Source organism: Myotis yumanensis, unplaced genomic scaffold, assembly GCF_028538775.1.
Source record: "Myotis yumanensis isolate MYYU_CA2020_CCGP unplaced genomic scaffold, mMyoYum1.0.hap1 SCAF_7, whole genome shotgun sequence".
Classification (NCBI taxonomy): Eukaryota; Metazoa; Chordata; class Mammalia; order Chiroptera; family Vespertilionidae; genus Myotis; species Myotis yumanensis.
Genome location: NW_027223758.1, coordinates 79436408 through 79458038, shown reverse-complemented (window position 1 = coordinate 79458038; position 21631 = coordinate 79436408). Strand labels below are relative to the sequence as shown.

Below are 21631 nucleotides of genomic sequence, written 5' to 3'. Positions count from 1 at the left end.
TATCATTTCTGAAATGAAGCCTCTGATTCCTTTGTGCTCCTAATAAAAGTGCATGCCCGGCGACATTTACTGCGGGGACTCAGACATGCTGACCACAAGCTGCCTTCGTCCCCTGGCCACCTCCCAACACTGGAAAATTGCCTAACACTGCTGACCCCAATATGATTTGGATTCTAGTCAATACCTATGAAAACATTATAGATCATTCTTATTTGATCATAACAAGGCAGCTCACTCCTGTTTTATAATGGTCATAAGTAAAAATAAATAACCAATTTTGCCTCAATGAGATAAAATCAATATTTCTCCTTTGTAATATGCTTCTCAGAAAGAAAATTCACAAATTAGTCTCATTTCTAAAGGCCTGGTAGCAAATCACTCAGAGGTATAAATTATTTTTCAAGTCAGCAGGAAATGGGGCAAAACGCACTATCCATATTTTGCAGGTCCCCGACAAGCTCATAGTGGCTCAACTTGGAGTAATTTTTACAGATGATTACAACGGATATATATCCTTGTGTACCTTAGAACAACACAATCTAATTCTTTTTTGTGACCAAGCATAACATAAAAGGAGATTTATCTGTGTGCTCACAATATCTATTAGGTGCTGTGGAGATGGAGATGGGGTGAGCTACCTGTTTATTCGGTAAGACATTGTCACTGATAGTGTTCTGACACTTACGATAAATGCAGTTTCAGCAGCATGGCTATAAAAGTCATTCCTGGTGTTTATGTTTTTCCTCTTAAAACTCCCAAGCTTACAGTGGTAGTGTTTTGGAGAAAACGTGAACTTTTTCTTACAGGTATTCATCAGCTTTTCTGATTCCTTTGTGAATTTTTAGTGAAGGTCTTAGGCAATGTAAATGACAGAAATAGAATCTATTAAACTATAAACTTAGTTAAGGAATAGATGAGAAAGAAGTAAAGATCATAAGCTTTTAGAAGTTAAAAACATAAGCTTCACCCAATCATTTGGCAAAAAGAGAAAAATAAATGCAATTTCAAATATTTTCATGATTTATAACGTTTTTAAGCAACTCAAAAATATGAAAATATGGGGAGGTTTGTATATTGCACAAGAGTCAAATAAAAAGACATATGTCCAATAAAATGCATTATTTAGTTTGTCAGGAATTTTTGCTTGCTTGATATTTTTTCTTATTTGCTGATTATTGAATATTATGAGAATAAATGTACAAAGGCAAAAGCATATTTTTAAAATATGTCATCAGGTCATGGACGAGGGTTTTCCTATAACAGCTGTGGTGTGTCTCCTGTTTGATTAGTGTTTGCAGAACAGCAGAACCGCCTACCCACCACTGCCCACTGGGACTCATGCCATCCACTCAGGCTCAGACATATCATAAGCATTTAAATATCACTTTGGTGGCAGTGTATGCAAATAAAACAGCATAACACCCATAATACTTTTGAAACCTTATTTGCTTCAGTGTTAAAACACGGTGCAGCTATTTTTAAGAATACCTATGGGTATAGTTATAGGAAAACATGTACAATGGAGTCTGATTCAGAACTCTGATCTGAAGACAAAGAATCCTGCCATCCATAGGGAGGCGCTCTTCCCTATGTCCCTCTTCCCCTCCTGGATCCCACATTTATCAATGAGACCTCTTTGTGAGGCTGATATTCCCCTCATCTTCTTATGTACCCATTCATCAGTCCACACCAGTGTGGAGTAGTGTAGAATAAAAAACTCCTTCAGTTGCAACTTTAGCAAGAGAAGGCTGGAAGAAAGTACAAAGAACATTTAGTGGGGTATGGTAAGAGGACTGAATTCAAAGTTGGAATTCTGGGTTCGGGTGCTGACTCTCTCCTTAACTACAGTGATGCTGGCTAATTCCTTAATCTCACTTTACCCCTACCCTATATAATAAAAGCCTAATATGCTAAGTGTCCGGTCATCCCGTCGGCCATTCAACCAATCAAAGCATAATATGCTAATGACTAGAGACTCAATGCATGAAATTCGTGCAAGAGTAGGCCTTCCTTCCCCCCGCTGCCGGCACTGGCTTCCCTTTGGCACCTGGAGCCTGGCATCCCTCCGGCTTCTGGCAGGCACCTGGGACCCAGGCTTCCCTCGCAACCTGGCTTCGTCTGGAAGGATGGAAGGACGGAAGGATGTCCGGTCTAATTAGCATATTATGCTTTTATTATTATAGATATGCTAAGGCTGCTCAACTGCTCACTATGATGTGCACTGATCACCAGGGGGCAGACAGTCAACCAGTCGACCAGTTGCTATTATGTGCACTGACCACCAGGGGGCAGATGCTCCAACAGGTAGGTTAGCTTGCTGCTGGGGTCTGACTGATCAGGACTGAGATGGGCCGGACGTGCCCTGGAGCCTTCCCACAGCCCCTCCCTGGGCGGTCAACCTCCCATGTCCCTCCCTGACCCCGAGCATGCACTGAGGGGTCCCTCGGCCTGGCCTGCTCCTTCTCACAATCTGGGCTGAGGAACACCCCTCCTCCCCCAAGTGCATGAATTTCATGCACCGGGCCTCTAGTTTATCTATATAGTCATGTACCACATAACAACATTTCAGTTAATGACAGACTGAATATACAACAGTGGTTCCATTAGGTTATAACAGCTGAAAAATTCCTAATGCCTAGTGATGTCGTAGCCTGTAGCCATTAAGACATAGTAATGGAATGCATTACTCATGTGTTTGTGGTGATGCTGCTGTAAACAAACTCACTGCACTGCCGCTCATACAAAGGTCTAGCACATACAACTATGTCTGATACACAATTCTTGATAATGATAATAAATGACTGCTGCTGGTTTACGTATTTACTATACTTTTTATTGTTATTTCAGTAAGTAATATTCCTACTTACCAAAAAAAAAAAATTGCTGTAAAACAGTATGCATGTTCCACAGGCAGAAGCCTCATACATTTAGTGTTTGCCATGACTCTTAATCGCATCATTTTCTCCTGAGCTTGATTTAATCTCTTGTTTTGTACAGTAACATGCTGTGCAGGAGCAATGGGCTGTACCACAGTGCCTTGGTGTGTGGTGGGCTGGACCATCTAGGTTGGTGTAAGTGCACTTTATGATGTTTGTACAATGTTGAGTTCGCCTAACAATGCATTTCTCAGAACGTATCCTCATTGTTCAGTGGTGCACACTATATGTAACAGAAAGGGTTGGACTAGACTCCAAGCCTCCTTTCAGATCCCTAGGAATTCCCAACTTTAGGCTCTTGACTAAAAAGCTGTTTCCTTCTTCCTCTCACCATGTGGCTGATTTTATATAAATGACCTGGAACAACAAAACCTGTCACCGCCTGCCAGCCGCGTGTGCGTAGCTGACCTCCCTTCCACATGGCCTGTGTCTGTATGGCTGACTGGCTTGACTATTTGCAAGTCAGCCTCCCAGCAATTCATCTTATCCTGGCAAGCTGGAAACAATTTAGAGGTTAAGACAACTGGAGTAATCTGGCCGTGAAATGGCCACTCCCTGGCTCCACTTGGGGACAGAACCAGCCTTTTGTTGTCTGATGTAGCTGAGCCTCATTCTTATAGTATTGAGCTCAAAAATCTAATATACTTAGGCTTATTTGTGAGAAGATGACAGAGTACCACTGCCACTGAGAGACTGCCCATGTCCTCTTATACAGGCGAAGCAGGCAGAGAGCGGCATCACCCAAGTCCAAGAGCAAGAAATGGGCCACCCTGAGGGAGGGCCACCTGCACCTTGTCCCCACCATCTCCCCTCCCAGAAAAGCCACGTCAACAGAGGAAAGGAAAGATAGCAAGTTTGACAACTGAAAGGACTCATGAAAAATGGAGGAAAAGTGCAATTCGATTTTCAGTACTTCAATGTTCATAATAAATTTCTGCTAAATAAAAGGACACATTTGTCTTGGGGAAAGGCGAGGGGTCAAGTTAACACCATGGACTCAAAGGTCAGAATCATGAAACAATTCATGTTTATTCTAACTCTGTGGTACATTTTTATGGAGCCATACAGTTTTAAATGTCCGAATGTCAAAAGTAAGCCCTGCTGGTGGAAACAGTTTTTCTTATGACATCAGTTAGGAACTACCATCCTAAGTGCTGCTGGACTGTAAACCATATTTTGGGAAATATTGTCACAAATATCTCTGACTTGTGGCACTGAGAGAACAACTTTTAGGTTGAATGTTACTGAAAAGGCATATTCTACTTTGCAGAAGTCACTGACTAGACTTCCTTCCAATGTCACTTCATTGAACTTCACTCACTCCCTACTATAGGGTAGAGCAATCCAAACTATTAATACAGGGTGGGTTGAAAGTAGTTTTACAGTTGTGAGTATGTGCAACACAGAGTTTATCCTTGTGTTATTCATTAAATATTATATTACATTATTTTCTATATGAACAACTATAAACCTACTTTTTGCCCTACCCTGTTTTTTTAAACTGTAATCTACACTTACACATGCATTAGCTCATTTGAATCTCACAACAACGCTATTTTCAAAATATCTGAATATCTCAAAATGACACAACTGTTAAGGGCCCTTGGAATCCTGACCTCAAACCTGGCACTTTTACATTTCACAAAACAAAACAAACAAACAAACAAAAAACACCAACAAACAAAACTCACAGAATTGCATTGGGCAATCAGATTCAGTGTTAGAGACTGGAAGACAAGAGAGCCGGGAATCCAAGCAAATGGAACCCAGAGGACACTCAGAAGTAAAAGTTCCAACTCCAAGTAGTAACTGAGATGAGTAGAATGAGGTGGCACCAAGCACACTGTTTCATTCATCAAACCCTAGTTCTTAAGTCTTTCATGACGCTGACATGAATATACCCATTAGCCATTTAAATGATTTTCATTCTTTACAGAGCATTTTTAGAGAATTATGAAATGCCCTTTTCCCTTCTAAAGTACTTTCCCCCAAATTAACTATTGAACCTCTGACACCTTCACTAGTAAAAATAATTTTTGGGGGCTGAGATTTTAGTATTTAATCAAATCCAGCATCCCTTCATTAAAATTAAAATAAATTTAAAAATATGTGTCCTCTATAACCAGTGAATAAGTGGGCATCAATGAAACAGTATTTGTACACGAACCCATTTCTCAAACAAGCTACTGAAAACTGAAATATGCACATAGCCTATATTAGACCACTGAAAGTCACATTGCAGAACCTGATTATAGCTTAAAATATGTTGCCTGATTCTCCAGCATCCTTCATTTCAAGGATATAGAATGACAGGCAAATGGAGCTGACGAAAATAAATTGCATTGCTCTGTACATTCAGTGAAGCTCACATTAAAAAAAAAAAGAAGAAAAGAAAAATAAAAACACAAAAAACATATGTTCTCACCAATTGAAAGTAAACTCAAGTCTGAATGGAAGCATGTCTTTCCTCACTGCTGTAAGAGAAAATACAATTTAAAATACAGCTGAGATGTCCACTGAGCATACTGAACAGGAAAGCAAACTTTCGTGATGGAAGCATCCTGTTTGCTTCACACGACTGCTCTGTGGGTTTTGAAAGATGGATTTGTGTTTTTTGTTTCTAGGTATCAAATAAAACAAAGAGGTGTGCATTGCCCCAATAGATGTTCAATATGATGTGGGCCATACAAGGTCATCCTTCCAAATACCTCAGATCTCTGGAGAATTCACTATGTTTCATGCATCATTTATTTCCCTGGTTCAGCTAGACTTTTGTCAGGATTCTCAACACTGTTATGATATGATGAATTGTGGCTACAAGAATAATTTTTTCCCCTAACTCACACATGTAGCTTTTTCTAAGGCTGTGTCTCTACAGCACACAAAGGGCTCATTGAGCGGTTCAAATATGTCCATCAACAATTGCTTTTCTTAATTCATGAGGCCAATATCTTGAGTGACTGCTTTGGGAATTAATTTGATGAGTTTTTTGGCATTGTGAAAATATAGCCTTAGTCTTAACAAGGATTTGCTGCAGATCCTAGAAAATAGACTTGTCAAGTGACAAAGGTTTTTGCACTATCTGTGGTCAATTTCTGAAGAGCTGGACAGTTCAATTTGATGTAACTGTGCAGATAACTAGATGTTAAGCTTTGATACCTAGATTCTAGATTTCCACAGAAAGGCATCAGAAAGTTCATTAAAAATTATTTAATGTTTAGACAGTTGAGAGTTCAACATCAAGTTTCCTAGATGCCTCCCAAAGGAAAAAGTGATTCTGGAAAGGGGTGGAAAAGGGGGAGCAGCATTTGGGAGTGACAGTTCTGACAAGAAGTCTCAGGGTCCCAAAGGTGACGGCAATGCAGTAAAGGTCAGACAAATTTGTGTGAAAAACATGGAAAAATCATGGAAGCCTTGAAACATTAAAGTCTGAAGTAATATGCAATGAAATGGCCACACAATATGGTGAAGATAAAGCCAGGCAAGGGGGCGACTGTGGTTGGCTGGCCAGAGGGGCCATGGTGGGACCATTTCAAAGCAACATTTGCTTTGCCTGTAAGTGGGCTGGAAAGCCTGTGAATACAGACCCTCCAGTTAAGACAAAAGTTGGATATCATATTATTATGGTTGAAGGCAGAAAATAAAATTGTATGGAACACTGGAAAAATTATTTAATGTTTAATTAATTTAATGTGAACATTTTTAAAGGGTAGCAGTTATATGCACTCACAATTCCCCTTTTGTTCTGATGAGTTTATTCCTCCACCTATCACTTATTCTTCTCCAACTTTGTTTTTTCCTTTCCTGGAAGAACAATATCCAACCCTTTAAGTTCTAAATCAGGAACAAAATCTCCAAAGCCTTCTGGGGCCAGGCAGGCAATACACTGGATGAAGTGAGCAGGACATGGATGCACATGTGTACACTGGGGAGGAAGCAGGCAGCATTCAAACCCACCCACGTTTGTTGTGTTTACTTCATGCCTGGCTTGTTCTCTCTCATCTTGGGAGGAAAGAGTACTATTGTGTATGTAGCCCCTGCCGAAGAAAACATTTCCATATAGCTTAAAGTTTAGACCGATAGGATGGGGTTATAGGAGAAGATGTTGGAGAAGTTAGCTTGGAAAAGAAGTGATCCCACAACGAGGCTAAGTGGGTGGGGGTTTTCTAAAAAAGGGAAGACTAACTTGTGAGCTCCTGATTATCTCAGCTCATTGTTCTTGATGTTGATGCTATAGTGGGTGTCAAAGGCTGGGGCAGTAAACAATATAGAAATGAGCATTATGAATCTATGATCCTGTGATTTCTCATTCCCTATTCATCTATTCAACAAAAGCTTTAAGCATCTTTATGTGCCACGTTCCATGTTACATGTGGGAAAACAAAAACTCTTAACTCAAAAGAACTCAAAAGAAACATGGTTGTTTCTATTTGGGAACTTGAAAAAAAGCAAGATGAGTAGAGAGGCTTAAATGAAAGAGATAAGAGTTAAAGGCCCCAAATGGATCTAGTGATATCAAGCTGACCAAAGAAAAGGGAAGAAAAGTTCTGCTTTAGTCCCCGAGAACACTGGCAGCTAAAGCAAGGATAGGAAACAAGGATGCATGGCTGGGGAAGGGGAGCCTTTTGATAGGAACGGGTGGAAGACAGGGAGTAAGAAGTAAGGTTAGAGGGGTATGGAGATGATCTCCCAACACTCAGTTTTGTCATTTAGACCGTGTCCTGCAAGTAGGAAGTTGCCATAAGTCCTGAAGTGTTTTTTTTTTTATCAGAGCCCAGGTGAACAGCAAGTTTTATTTGCTTTGTAAAATATATTACTATTTTATTATACACATGTGGACTCTAAGGGTCAGAACTATGGCAATTTTCCAATACCAACATGTTTACTGAGCAGAAATGGCACTCAAACCCAAGATTTAAACCTGCAAACTCAGGGCTCTCTCTATGAGAAGACAAAACCTTTACCGACAGCACAATAGCACCTGCTTTGTATCTCCACAAGTGCCCACAGATGCATCTGAAAAGCATAACAATCAAAAACGTACTAAAAATCCATATGCAGAGTTTTAAAGGTCATTTGGTTTGGATGGCAGGAATGAAATTATGTCCAATTTTCCACCATCATGCAGCTCCCATGTGCAGAGCCAGCAGCCTCTCACTTTGGCTCATCTGAGCACTTTCAGGGGAGAGCATCTGTGCCGACCAGACCTCGCCAGAGCCTGAGCTGGAAAAATCACAACACCAAAGGCCACTAAAGCCAGGAGGAAGTCTGGACTTAGAGGTTTTCCCACCAGTTGAGCAAACCCAATTGCTTTAGGCCAAACTATGAAAATATATGATCATCTGCCCAGCTGCTGTAGCTCAGCAGTTGAACATGGACCTATAAACCAGGAGGTCATGTTTTGATTCCTGGTCAGGGCATATGCCCAGGTTGTGAGCTAGATCCCTAGTAGGGGGACATGCAGGCAACAGCGGATCAATGATTCTCTCATCATTGATGTTTCTATCTCTCTTTCCCTCTTTCTTCCTCTCTGAAATCAATAAAAATATATTAATATTTATATATATTTTAATATATATTTTATGTATTATAATATATTAATATATAATATATATTAATATTATATATAATATAATATTTTAATATATATATATATATATCCAAAACATGTAAAGAAGAATATGAACTTCTTATTACATATTGCCTCACTATTTCAAGTTTTGTTTTGTATTTACCTGTTACCTGATAAAATGGGCAGAGACATACTCACTGATGGGGCTGCTGATTAATTTCTCCTGGGCTTCTCAGAAAGAAAATCACTGCCAGGTTTCTACATCTCTCCAATCTCCAGTCTATGTCAATATCAGTCTCAGAGGGATCCAGTCTGAGATGTCACCTGCCTCCTTGCAGTCCGCCAATTATATTATTAAATATTAGTTCCTACTTATGGCCTGACCATTTAAGAGAAAAGGAGTGGATGACCAATGTTCCCAGAGTTTTGTCTATTTCCTCTGGTTATGGAAATAAAATCAAATGTCCCCCAGTTTTCCAGCCTTCAGGAGGTCATCTTCCCCATGACATCCAGTTACTATCAGTTAATCCCTGGCACTAATTCACTGTTTCCAGCTTTATCACGAGGTAGCACTGAATAGGTGTTCGGCCAGGTAAACGAAACATTCATGGTAGTTATTTGTCTCTGGTCTCTCTAAGGCTCCTTTTTATTGCTTCACACTTCTCTCCTGTTCCACATTGCTTTGGCTCTCCTTGTTTCCCCTTATCCCAGGTATGGCTACACACTCCTTCCTTCCTTCCTTCAATAACAACAGACAATAGGCTTAAGATTTGGCAACCTTTCTAAAGACTTAGGGATGAGATAAGGAAAACTGGGTATTCTTGGATATTGTTCCCAGAGTCCACTGACATAGTTCCATCTAACAAAGTCTTCCTCCCGGGCTGCTCTTCCCTTAGCCCTCTGCCTTTCACTACATTGTCTGATATTTTATGCTTGTATTTCTGGTGGTGGTGGTGGTGGTGGTGGTGGTGGTGGTGAGGGTAATCTTATCTTCAACAGATGAAAATTTTTGGCCATCACCCACCCCTCAATTAAAAATACAAGCCTCTAAACCTCTTTTAGACCCAACAAAGAAGAATATCTCACTTCCCCTACTCTATTTTCATCAGCCTGCCAAGATCATCCTATAGTTGATCACACTGAGATGTCACTCTGCTGCACTGATGACAGATGTTTCTATTATAATTACGTGCTCATTAGTGCCTTGTATTCTGGGCCACCTCCATTACAGAGAACTTATGCGAAACCAAAAGACCCAGCAGCATGAACATTTCCAACAGACCCATAGATTAATATAGAAACACACCTAAGGATTATTTTAATAACATCTTGTCCCTGAGACATTACTTTGTTCATAACTTGTTTCTGGGAATATACCATTCTGCATTCATATTCTTTGGGGTTTTACCTCTTTAGCCCATCTCCTGGCTTGATCCTTCAATTTATCCCTGGTATTAATGGGGTAGACTACATCCAGTTGACAGGTTTCAAATAATGACATAATTACTCTGCATGTAACAACATTTAGTGTGTTAGTCTGTCCAAGAATATTGCAAATATTATAGCATATATATTTTCAGGATTTTACACAAAGGACCTGCTCCATGGTTTTAGTGGATTCTTTCATAAGTAACACAGAAGTATAAAATAATTCAACAGGTATGCAAACATTGCTAATCAGACACAAATATGGATAAGATATTGTCTCAGCCTTCTTCACTAGTAAGGATAATGGACATGAAGCACACAATTACCAAAAAAGATAAAAATGAATATGAGCATACTTAAGGAGCAAAGAAGGTTTAACACTGGAGGTGATGTGTTGATTGGGTGTGAAGAATGAGCAGGGTTTGGAAGGGAAGAGCTGAGATACAAAGGTTAGCAGTGGAAGTCAGTGAGGTTGAGGGAAAGACATTTGGCAGGTGAGAAAAACAAACATTTATTAATTTCTAGGAATCAGGATTTTGGCCCAGAGTGGTCATGGACATATCACTTTTTCCACTGTTGCAAATTTGAGAGACATTCCCTGTCTTCATTAAGCAGACAATTCTCAGGAAGGCCCTTTCCAGAAGGGAGAGAGACCATTTCTTTCATTATCAAAAATACACCCTTTTTAAGTAGCTGTAGCCAACTTTGGAAACAAAATGAGAAACAAATGCTGTATTGATGCTAAACAAATGATGTGCTCTGAGTCATAGTGCCTGAAATTGCCAGTCTAAAAATAATGAGATATTTTACAAAACATATGCCTACAATGAAATAAAAAAAGACCAAGTCATCCCAGTGCTAGCTGAGCCTCTCCAGATCTGGCTAGAATGTGTGTCAGACAGCCTCATTAGTCTTCTCAGGGGTGGGGAGTAGCACAGACAGATGTCCTGAGGTACGTGACCGGGTGAAGACGAATAGCCACAATGCAGCTGTGTAGACAGCTGTCTAAACCGATTAAAAAATAGATCTATCCATTCCCCTTGGTACCTTGAAAGGCTCTGGGATGACCACAATTTATACACCAGCCCAAATATGTCTCCCACATAATAATACAACTTAGCCCTTCCCTGAAACCATAATTTTTCAAAGCTCACTGAAAATGTAGGTTTAATTTTAGAGTCTTTAAGGATGATAAGTGGGACAATCTAGCTATGCAGATATACAAATTTAGCATTACCCCAATTAATTAATTAAATCTCTGAACATTTTAGAATGTGTGATCCATGATTTCATGAATTCATTTGAAGAGTTGCAGTCATAGAGACCAAGAAACAAGTCACTCATCCTAGGCACTCAGCATCATGGAGGGCATTAGACAGTTTTAAATTCAGCTTATGACATATCTACCTGTGACCTCAAAATTCAAGTCCAAAATGTTAACTCAAGAGACAAAAAAAAACCAAAAAACCACAAACAGCAAAACAGCTCAGTTGTCCATCCATAGGGGAATGGACAAATGATTAGATATTCATGCAATAGAATTCTAGTCAGCAATGAAAATGAATAACTTACCATTTCCACCAGACTTCAGATGAGATCATTGAAGCTGAGGTATGAAACACTTACCTTTTGCAGTTATGTAGGTTTGCATTGTGAGCATGGGATCCATCCTTTTGTCAGTTCATCACATGCGAGGTGGGAACTCAGACCTTTGCCACAGTGACCAAGGAAACTGTGCTCTGAGGGAGTCCGCTGAAAAACTTCATGTTTCTGTTCTTGCTTTGGTAAATGTAATCTCTTTTTCTCAACTTGTTCGTTTCTTGACCTGTAAAAAAGCAATTAAATATATATATATATATATATATATATATATATATATATATATAAAATCTAATAACAATTCAACTATTTTACTAACCTGAATAATTTGTAAATAATTTTGGATTCTCTGTGTATATAATCAATCACCTGAAAGCAATGACAATTTGGATTGATGCTTGCTAAAAAAAAAACCAAAAAACCTATATAGTCTATATTTGAAAGATTTTTAAACAAAAATAATTAAAATAAAAGAGAACAACAAAGAAACTGAACTTTCTAAAACAAACAAAACAAAAACATTCAGTTATGAAGCAGATACTCTTATAAATGTATAAAGGTGAAACAACAAAATAATTGAACTTGAAAATAAAATAATGACAAAACCTTAATAACAAAAAATATCTCAGAATAATATGAAACAATATAAAAATATTTTAATGAATAAACTCAGCAAGTATAAATAAACATTAACATGAGTGTAAGAATCAGAGATATGGAATACAGACACGCTATTTAAGTACCCAGTGGTGGTAGAATAAACATTGTTTTAAACTAGAAAACCCTGGATTCTCTTTAAAACTGTGACTTTATGCCCTAACCGGTTTGGCTCAGTGGATAGAGCATCAGCCTGCGGACTAAAAGGTCCCAGGTCAAGGGCATGTACCTTGGTTTCGGGCACATCCCCAGTGGGAGGTGTGCAGGAGGCAGCTGATCAATGTTTCTAACTCTCTATCCCTCTACCTTCCTCTCTGTAAAAAATCAATAAAATATATTTTAAAAAAATAAAACTGTGACTTTATGGAAGTTATTTCCCAAGGACTATTGACCATATATCTTCAATCCTTCCCTACTCAAAAATTCTAGTTATTGATAAATATTTAGAAATTATTTTAACTGGACTTGAAATATTTTATATGATTCTATAGCTAAATTGACTATGATAATTCCTACGATTAAAAAAAATAACAATGCCTTATACTAATATTGTCTTTCAGAATACCTTTTCAACTATGACCTTCTTCAACCCTAGCCATAGCTTGCACAATATGATAGAGAATTTGTAGATGATGAAAGTGAAACTCGTAGTTGAGAAATGATTTATCAAAGGCTGCAGTGATGTTTAACAGAGCACGAATAAATACTTAACTCCTATTAAGTAAAACCTAAAACGTAAGGGTTTTAGTTCACATTTCTTGCCCAAATGATGCTCATTTGAAGAGCAATTAATGGCAAGTGACATTCAGCTTGTTATTATGAGATGATACAGTGGCTAAAAGTTTTAATAAACTTTTTATTAAAAAGTTTGCATTTGAAGAACTTCTAATTTTTTTTTTAATATATTTTATTGATTTTTTACAGAGAGGAAGGGAGAGAGACAGAAAGTTAGAAACATCGATGAGAGAGGAACATCGATCAGCCGCCTCCTGCACATCCCCTACTGGGGATGTGCCTGCAACCCAGGTACATGCCCTTGACCGGAATCGAACCCGGGACCCCTCAGTCCGCAGGCTGACGCTCTATCCACTGAGCCAAACCGGTTTCGGCGAGAACTTCTAATTTTTGAGAGCTCTGGGAATGAGGGAGTAGTCATAAGCAGGAAATCACAGGGATAGTATGTGGTGGTTTATCTGTCCAAGGCTCCTCCTATACCATGTGGGAAGAACTGAGAATAGGCCACAGGCTTGGATGAGTAATTATGCATATGGATATACTGTGTTTAAGAAATATTATGCTGTGATGTGCAGGGCTTTAAATGAATCTCATTTTAACCATAGCAAGAGAGAGTTGGCTTAAAGTAGCATTATCTGAATATGTAGCCAGGAGGCAGAGTAAATGGCCATTTGGACAGAAAATTCCAGATGTTAAGATTATGCACAGACAAGGATGGTGCTGCCAGGTTAGGAGCAAGATGCCCAGTGTTGAGGATGGCAGCCTGAATTTCTAAGATGTGGAATTGGAACCTTTTGGGAAGTAGCCCCAGTGGGTGATATTGAAGAGATGCTGATTCCAAAGACTAGATGATAGAATCAGAGTGAAATAACAATGACATTAGTAACGAAGAGCCATCCAGTGATAGCTCTTCTAGCCAAATCAGTTGTGCTTGGAGAGTAAACTATGTGTGAACAGTAATCTAAATCAACACATGCTTAAAAAAAATTAACATGAAAAATTTAACAACAATCTCAATTTTAAAAAGAGCAATTCTCTTAGAATCAGAAGAAATTATTTTGATGAAATGTGAGAAAAAACAACTTATACAATAAGTAGATACAGAGAACAGACTGACAACTATCAGAGGGGAGAGAATTTGGGGGAAAAGGTGAAGAGATTAAACAAAGAAAAAATTAATAGACACAGAGAACAGTATGGTGATTGGCAGAGGGAAGGGGGGTCAGGGAGGTAGAAGATAGTAAAGGGGATCAATGGTGACAGAAGGAGACTTGACTTGGGGTGGTGAACACACAATGCAACATACAAGTGATGTAGTTTAGAATCGTATACCTGAAACCTTTATAATTTTATTAAGCAACCAGTGGCCCAGTGTATGGATTCGTGCACACTGAAAGGAAATTAATTAGAAGAAATATTTTAATATCACTATTCACCCTTTTTCTATAATAGAAGTGTCAATCAAATTCATGATCAACAATGACAGATGGAAACACACGCGTGTGATTGGTGCCAGTGAGATATATATATATATATATATATATATATATATATATAAATTTGCTTAATAAGACCTGATTTCTGATTTAGCTATACTTTTTCCAGCCCAGTGAAGCACCCCAACTTCTCTTTCAGATAATTATCAGAGAATAGCAGTAAATATCAACATGAAGCAGATTATTATTGTAGATTACACAGGGAGAACAAAGGGTAAAATATTTAACTGCAGCAGTGTTTGACTATATTCTGCGCAGTGAGAAAACCTGAAGTCATTTTCAAGGTCCACCATTTTTTACTTCTTTTCAGTCAGGTCAAGTTTCTAACTTTCTAAATCTCTGTTTTTCCAGCTAATGAAAATAGGATTTCACCAAGTCTCCTATCTACCTACTCCAGGACTTCTGTGGGGATCAAATGAGATGAAGCACAGAAAAACACTTCACAGATATTTGGTTAAAGTGTAAAATGTTTGCACCTGGCTATAAAGCAAGTCATGTTCCTGGGCTGAAGAAACTCCAAGGAGGTTAGTCACTAGGGAGAGGAATTGGGCATTGCTACGTGAAGTCATTACCCAGCGCCCACAGCCACTGTTTCCAGGCTGGGCTGTGGGCTGCATTTTGTTCCATGGCATCTCCACAGCGTTGGCTGAGATTTGGTAGGCTGTCGCTCCAGGGTGGTGGCGGGGCCTGTGTCCCACTTAGGGGAAGCCAAGTGTTGCTTTGTGGGCACCAGGTCCTTAGTGCCATTTATCTGTAAATGGCCAGTGTGCATCATGGCAGCTCCTGCATTGAGCATCTGCCCCTTGGCGGGCAGTGCACATCAGAGCGACTGGTCAGATGGTTGGACACTTAGCATATTAGCCTTTTATATATAGCAATTTCACCCCAATAAATTTTTTTAACAAGTAAAACAAGTCATATTTCTACTTAATTTCACATTGGCATGACCATATGCCCATTGTGAGTGACAAAAACTAAGTCTTTGGTTTGATTGCAAGCATATATTTTTCTATTTTTGTTCAGTTTAGTACTTTTGAACAAGTCCTACTCTGGTGAAATTTTTCTAACATGCAAATTACTTATAATTTTACACAATTATGCAAAACTGTAAGTAAAGAAATGCTTTCAGTGTTTTGTGAGCTACTAGCCCAAAAGAAATTTGTCAGCCTTGATCACTTAAGGACTGTTCTTACTGAGGAATCTGTGAAAAATGGAGGTTCTATTTCAATTGAGGAAAATTCCTTATAGAAAAGAACCCAGATCTAGAGAGATGAAAAAAGACAATTAATGGTCAGGCATTTTTAACTGAGGGCATCCCTTTCCAGCAAGCTTGGCATTTGCTATTGTGAAGATTTTCCTTACTTGCTGAATGTAAGCCCAAGTCTGGAAAACAGAGGAGAAAAAAACTCAAAACTTCATAAAGTTTTTGCTAGATTGATCACCTCTCTTTACTGCTGTTTTCTTTGTATTAACTTCTGATTTGTTTCTCTCTGAACTTGTCTGGTACTCTGAGTTTATAATTCTAAGTGATGGTCAACTCAAGTTCATAATCACCCCTTTTGTTTCTCCTTCTCTCTTTGTCATAACATGTATTTTCTCCCAGTTCATATCATATCTCTTTTTGACAATTCATTTTCACTCTTAACTATAAATGTTTGTGTGTTTTTGTTGCTTTTGTTGTTGTTTTATCTTTATTATTGAAAGTATTACAGATGTCCCTCTTTTTTCCCCATTATCCCCTCTACCCCACATTCGTCCCCTCCTCAGGCCTTCTGTGTCCATGGGTTATGCATATAAGTTCCTTGGTTAGTCTTTTCCAGCCTTCCCTCCCCACTTCCTTCTGAGATTCTTCAGTCTGATCCACCAAGAGGGGGAAGGGAGGGTGGGAAGAGATTAACCAAAGAACTTATATGCATGTATGCATAACCCATGGACACAGACATGATGTTCTTAAACCTTCCCCAACTATCCTCATTTTCTATTCCTTACACCCACCTCACACTTGCCTCTGACCTCTTGCACATCTTTTCCTCTCTCTCCTGGTACCAACTCCCACTGACAAGAAATATTTTCCATTCCCTGTGGAAAACTCCACCTATTTACTTATTCTTTTGGCATTCCTATGCATATGGTCAATCCTCCAAATGGGTGCTCTTTTTTCTCTGTTTTATTTATTTGGGCTTTAATCTTTATTATTTACTTTGTCTAACTTTGAGCTCATTTTGTTCTTTTCCTAGTTCTTAGAGGTGTAGAGTTTGTTTATTTGAGATCTTTGTTTCTTAATGTAAGCACTTATTGTTATAAACTTTTCTCTTAAAACTGATTTCTCGCCAAAACCGGTTTGGCTCAGTGGATAGAGTGTCGGCCTGCGGACTGAAAGGTCCCAGGTTCGATTCCGGTCAAGGGCATGTACCTGGGTTGCAGGCACATCCCCAGTAGGAGATGTGCAGTAGGCAGCTGATCGATGTTTCTCTCTCATCGATGTTTCTAACTCTCTATACCTCTCCCTTCCTCTCTGTAAAAAATCAATAAAAAATATATTTAAAAAAAAAACTGATTTCTCTGCACCACGTAAGTTTTGGCATGTTGTGTTTCCATTTTGCTTGTCTCAAGATCCATTTTTTTTATTTCGCTATTAATTATTTCTTTGATTCATTGCTTGTTCAGGAGAGTGTTGTCAAATACATGGAAATGTATTTGTGAATTTTACCAGTTTTCCTACTGTTATTGATTTCTAGTTTCAAACCACTGTAACAACAACAGTATTTTGTATGGTTTCAATCTTCCTGAATATGCTAAGGCTTGTTTTATAACCTAACATATATATGGTCTATCCTACAAAATGTTCCATGTGCACTTGCAAAAAATGCATGTTCTGCTGTTGTGAAATAGAATGTCCTATGTGTCTGTTAGAGCCATTTGGTTTATAATGTTGGTCAAAGCTGCTGTTTCCTTATTGATTCTCTCTCTGGATGATCTATATGTTGTTGAGAGTGGGATATTAAAGTCCCCAACTATTATTGTATTGCTATTTATTTCTCCTTTTAGCTCTGTTAGTTTTTGCTTTATATATCTATGCACTCTAATGTTGGGTACAAAAATACAATTGTTATATCTTTTTGATGTATTGGCCCCTTTATCATTATATAAAGACCTTCTCTGTCTCTTTTCACTATTTTTAATTTAAAGTCTATTTTATATAAGTATAACTATCCCTGTGTTATTTTTTCTGTTACCATTTGCTTGAAATATTCTTTTTCTATTCCTTTACTCTAAGTCTATGTGTCTTTAATGCTAAAGCAACTCTCTTGAAGGCAATATATCATTATATCTTGTTTTTTTAAATCTATTTTGCTACTCTACATTTTTTTATTGGAGAATATAATCCACTTACATTTAAAGTAATTACTGGTAGATAAGGATTTACTAATCCCATTTTGTTAATTGTTTCTGCCTGTTTTGTGGACCAAATAATTATTCTTGTTCTATTGCAAGTCCTAGATTTCCAAGCAAAAATAGCCAGTCTTCAAGATTACTATTATACTAGAGGCCCAGTGCACGGATACGTGCACCAGTGGGTCCCTTGGTGTGGCCTGCAGGGATTGGGCTGAAACCTGCATCCAACATCCCCCGAGGGATGTAGTAGTGTGGGAAATGGCAGGCAGGCCATGGAGGAGCCACTCTCACTCATCCCAGCCCTGCTCATCCAGGTCAGCTGAGTGTCTGCCCCAGGTGCCCCTTGGGCACTCACCCCAATTCTTTGAGCCTCAGTCTGCACCCCTAGCGAGGCCATGGGAGCTCTGAAATTGTGTTACATGGCACCATAGGAACAGATCTCCAACGTAACCCGAGGACCTACTGTACATGAATTCTACCTCTATGTAAGGGAATGCATGTTGTGGCACTTATTTTATTCTTAAATGATTTTCATAAATTTTCTAAGAAGAATGGTCACTATAAGTTTCTTTGATTTTTAAATTTGGGTGCTCTGCATAAAAAGAAGATTGGGATAAACTCTCCATTGGTGATTAAGTGTTATAAGGGCAGGAGAAAAAAGAAAAGGCAATCAAGGGCTGGTGGCTTGAGAGAGGGAATAACTGGTGATAAGAGATACACCAATGGGAATTCACCAGGGACTATGTTTTGCAAAATGTTCTTCCATTTCTCCTACCAACTGCTCAATATAATGTACTTATTCATTGCTTTTGATGAAAGTAAATTCTAGCAGTAGAATGTGAAGAATTGCCAAGTCAATCAAATTACCTGATTCCACTGGTTCTTAGGTCAAAACTCAGTTACACACATTGTATTTCTTGAGAATCTATGACCACCATATTATACTGCTTTTATAGCTAATTACCTTTATATCAGAAATGAGGATATATTAAACAATTTAAGTGATTAGCAAGATTAATTAATTATATTAGTTCTCAAAGGATTTTTCAACTATGAATACTTTGCTGAAATAAAATATTACAACGTTCACACATACAAGAGGAGAAGCCGTGTGACTGTAAAGTAAGTGTAATATCTCTATACTGTTTGATTGTTCATAATAGGGAAGAATCAGGGTGAAAACAAAATTGTATCCTTAAAAACCCAAAACCCAATTCCATTTTGATGCATAAATTGAGTACACACCCAGTAAGAAGATCCTTGAACTAGAATTGATTTATCTTTCCTCCTAGTCTCTTTATTTTTTAAAATTTTATTTTATTGTTTAAAGTATTACAGATAGTAGTACATATGTCTCCTTTTTTTTCCCCATTGACCTTCCCTCAGCCTCCCCTCCCCCACCCCCGCACATGCCCTCATCTCCCCCCCGCACCGCCCCCCAGTGTCTTGTGTCCATTGATTATGCTTATGTGCATGCATACAAGTCATTCGGTTGATCTCTTACCCCCCTCAACACTCCCCAGCCTTCCCACTGTAATTTGTCAGTCTGTTCCATGCTTCGTCTCCTAGTCCAGTGGTTCTCAACCTGTGGGTCGCGACCCCTTTGGGGGTTGGACGACCCTTTCACAGGGGTCGCCTAAGACCATCGGAAAATTCATATATAATTATATATTGTTTTTGTGATTAATCACTATGCTTTAATTATGTTCAATTTGTAACAATGAAATTGGGGGTCACCACAACGTGAGGAACTATATTAAAGGGTCGCGGCATTAGGAAGGTTGAGAACCACTGTCCTAGTCTCTTTAGAAGCCATTTCTCCTAAATCCCTATGGTCAATGATAATCTCTCTCTCTCTCTCTCTCTCAATTCCTAGAAAATGCTTTGCTTAACAGAGTATAAAATATTTCTTTTGGGCTGAAAAAGTCTTTAACTACTTAAGTGCACAATTTTCCAATTACCTTTTCAGAAAAATGTGCCGGAATAATCAAACTAGAAGGTGAAACCTTAGCTCTTTCACTGATGTGAAATTGATTGCTTCCTTTGTTCCCAGTGATATTATTCTTTTTTTAAAAAAAGAAAAAGGCAAATCAATTTAAGTGCTGAATTGACAGCCTAAAGACTAGAGTGCCAAAAGACTTCTATTTGTTAAAAGATAATATAAAGTAGATATAAAGACAAAGCAAACTTTCCTATGAAGTAACTTTGCCCAGAAAGGTATGAGCCCTGAATTTCAACCAGAGTAACTTTCTCAAGTTACAAGGGGTCACCTTGTGAAAGGGAACTTGGAATGTTCTTGACTGGAAGGGATAGAGCTAAGACCAATGGGTAGAAGTCACAGGCAAGAGAACAAGTGAAGTAGCTGCCTGGAAGCTGGGTGGATTGGTCCTTCTCTGGCATTTTATATAGATCCCCCATGGCCTGGAGCTCAGAAGAGCAGAATGGATAGACCCACCCATGGCTTCATTCCTCTTTGACATGAAGTACATCAAGAATGTAACAACACTGTGGTGTGTGGTGCTCACAGAGCAAGTAGGATAAAAAGAAAGTGAAAACTGTTTCTACTGACATCCTGAGATGTACACCTGAAACTAATATAATTACATATGTCAACTGTAATTGAAAATTAAAAAATGATAAAATAAATTGAAAGACATTTTGCAAAAAAAGTATTCACATATGCAAGTTATTTCAAGCTTACTTATGGTTTCCAATAACTGAATCAAGTATAATGTTTAAATTTTGATCATCTAAAATTAAAAATTTATTTCTACCCACATTTCAAGTGTCCTACAGTTCTATGTGAAAATGACTAACATATTGAACAGCTCAGATCTATATATTGTTCTATATTAAGCTTATAAATTATTAGTACTTTGTTTTCTGTGAACTCTGTTTATTGCCATTGTTTATCATTCTATTGATTGATTTATAGAACTAAAAATTTAAAGAATTAGCCATATATGTTATATCAGCTGCAAATACTTTTGCATTTGTATTTTATCTTTGTTTTTCTGGAACATATGGAATGAATGTGTGTGTTTCTGTATTGTGTGTGTGTTACCATACAGTCATTTTTCTTTTTATGTAACCATATATGTCAAGGTTTTATTTGTTAGTTTTCTTTATAGGTTATTGATTTGGCATTATGCTGAGAAAGGCCTCCCATACTCTTAATATAATTAGAAGCATTAATTACTCCATTTTTACTTGTATTCCTTTTATAACTTCATTGTTTTGATAATTAAATAATTAATCTACCAATACTTTTGTTTGGTGTAAAATATAGGGAACCATTTCATTTTAATAGCAACTAGTTTCTCTCAACACTACTTATTACATAATTCGTCTTTTTCTCTATTGATTTCACTTGTAACCTTCAATATAAACTGAATTTCTGTAGTTAAAAATACTTTTCAGTGGAGTGTTCTATTCATATACCTGGCACTGTCTCCAAGAATGAGTGTGCTCAGTTGAGATGGGGGAGGTAGGTATGGTACTCACAACAGAGCAGAGGAATAGCAGAGACACCGAGTAATGGTTTAAAAAAATGTGGGGAACTCTGGTGAGTTCTAAGTTGCTACAACAAAATTTTGGAAGAAGAATTAGAGGAAAATAAATCTGTAAAGATGGCAGCTGATTGTGGGTAGCATTATATGCCCTATTAAGTAAGCTATACTTTATTATGATCTTTAGCAGAACAACATGGCCTGCTTTAGAAAGATTGTTTTAGTGAGAGAGTAGAATTGGATTTGAAAAATAAGCCAGGAAGTTCAGGACGATTACCCTTAGTAACATTTTTGATGTAATGA

At 38.1% G+C, this 21631-nt stretch overlaps 1 pseudogene; it reads left to right on the top strand.

The window, feature by feature from the left end:
* Positions 1-6166: 6166 nt before the first annotated feature.
* Positions 6167-6594, top strand: LOC139014672 (peptidyl-prolyl cis-trans isomerase NIMA-interacting 4-like; annotated as a pseudogene).
* Positions 6595-21631: the final 15037 nt, after the last annotated feature.